The sequence below is a fragment of the Hipposideros armiger genome, unplaced genomic scaffold (genome assembly GCF_001890085.2).
Source record: "Hipposideros armiger isolate ML-2016 unplaced genomic scaffold, ASM189008v1 scaffold_108, whole genome shotgun sequence".
Lineage (NCBI taxonomy): Eukaryota > Metazoa > Chordata > Mammalia > Chiroptera > Hipposideridae > Hipposideros > Hipposideros armiger.
In genome coordinates this window covers 1,825,907-1,827,686 of record NW_017731458.1, presented here as the reverse complement: position 1 = coordinate 1,827,686, position 1,780 = coordinate 1,825,907, and the positions used below count along the sequence as shown (strand labels likewise).

Here is a 1,780-nt window from a genome sequence, read left to right as displayed (position 1 = left end):
CATATGGTCTCTATCCTGGAAAATGTTTCATGTACTCTTGAGAAGGATGTGTGTTCAGCTGTTGTTGGGGTATTGTTCTACAGATACCTGTTAGATGTACTTGGTTTACAGTGTTCAAGTCTTCTCTTGGGTTGTCAGAAAAGTCATGATGTATTTTGTCTATGTTTTTCAAGGGCCATTTATTTATATAAAGAACAAAATTCAGCTCATTTCCGTGGTGCCTCAGAGGCCATCGGCTGCTTTAATATGAAGCTGAGCATCTCTTTCCCAGCCACTGGCTGCCAGAAAACTCATTGAAATGGATGATGAACGCAAACTTTGTACGTTTTATGAGAAGCGTATGGCCACAGAAGTTGCTGCTGATGCTCTGAGTGAAGAATGGAAGGGTTCGAATCAGTGGTGAGAATGACAAACAAGGTTTCCCCATGAAGCAGGGTGTCTTGACCCATGGCCATGTCCGCCTGCTCCTGAGTAAGGGGCATTCCTGTTACAGACCAAGGAGGACTGGAGAAAGAAAGGCAGATGTGTCCAGGGTTGCATTGTGGGTGCCAATTTGAGTGTTCTCAACTTGGTCATTGTGAAAAAAAACAGGAGAAATATATTCTTGGTCTCACTGATACTACTGTACCTCGTCGCCTGGGACCCAAAAGAGCTAGCAGAATCCGCAAACTTTTCAATCTCTCTAAAGAAGAAGATGTCTGCCAGTATGTTGTGAGTAAGCCCCTAAACAAAGACGGTAAGAAACTTAGAACCAAAGCACCCAAAATTCAGCGTCTTGTCACTCCACAAATCCTGCAACACAAACATCGGCGTATTGCTCTGAAGAAACAGCGTACTAAGAAAACTAAGGAAGAGGCCGCAGAGTATGCTAAACTTTTGGCTAAGAGAATGAAAGAGGCCAAAGAAAAACGCCAGGAACAGATCGCCAAGAGACGCAGGCTGTCCTCTCTGAGAGCTTCTACCTCTAAGTCTGAGTCCAGTCAAAAATGAGATTTTCTAAGAGTAACAAATAAATTTAAGATCAGACATAAAAATTTTTTTTAAAAGAACAAAGATCAATGATATATTGCCCTTTTTGTTCAATAACCTTTTGCCATCTTTCAGTGAGCTTCATAATTCCTCGTTCATAGAAGGACCTGTCTTTATTTGTGAAAAACTGAACAAGTTGCTGATTTACAGCCTCATCTGAATTGAACGTTAAACCACGCAAGGAGTATTGAAGAGAATAAAACAAGTGGAAGTCTGACAGCGCAAGGTCAGGCGAGTATGGTGGGTGTGGCAACACATCCCATCCAAGCTCCAATAATTTTTGACGGGTGATCTTACTTGTGTGTGGTCTTGCGTTGTCGCAATGGAATACAACTCCTTTACAATTAACAAGTTCTGGACGTTTCTGGATGATGGGCTCATTCAAACTGTCCAATTGTCGACAGTACACATTCAAATTGATTGTTTGGCTCCTTAGTAGGAGCTCAAAAAACACAACACCTTTAAAATCCCACCACACTGAGAGCATAACCTTACTTTGATGAATGTCTGCTTTCGATGTCGTTTGAGACAAATCTTCACATCAGGACCAAGACTGTTTGCACATCACCATGTTGTAAACAATCCACTTCTCATCACCAGTTATCAGTCACTTCAAAAAAGGATCATTTTGGGCTGGCCGAGTGGCGCGATGATTAAGAACTGGCTTGGGACGCCAGAGGGCCCCGGTTTGGATCCCACATATGAGGGCCAGTGACACTGCCCTCTACAGCTAAGATGCTGAACAACAGCT

At 42.8% G+C, this 1,780-nt stretch overlaps 1 pseudogene; it reads left to right on the top strand.

Moving 5' to 3' along the window:
- Positions 1-246: 246 nt before the first annotated feature.
- Positions 247-1,028, top strand: LOC109385110 (40S ribosomal protein S6 pseudogene; annotated as a pseudogene).
- The last annotated feature ends 752 nt before the right edge of the window (positions 1,029-1,780 follow it).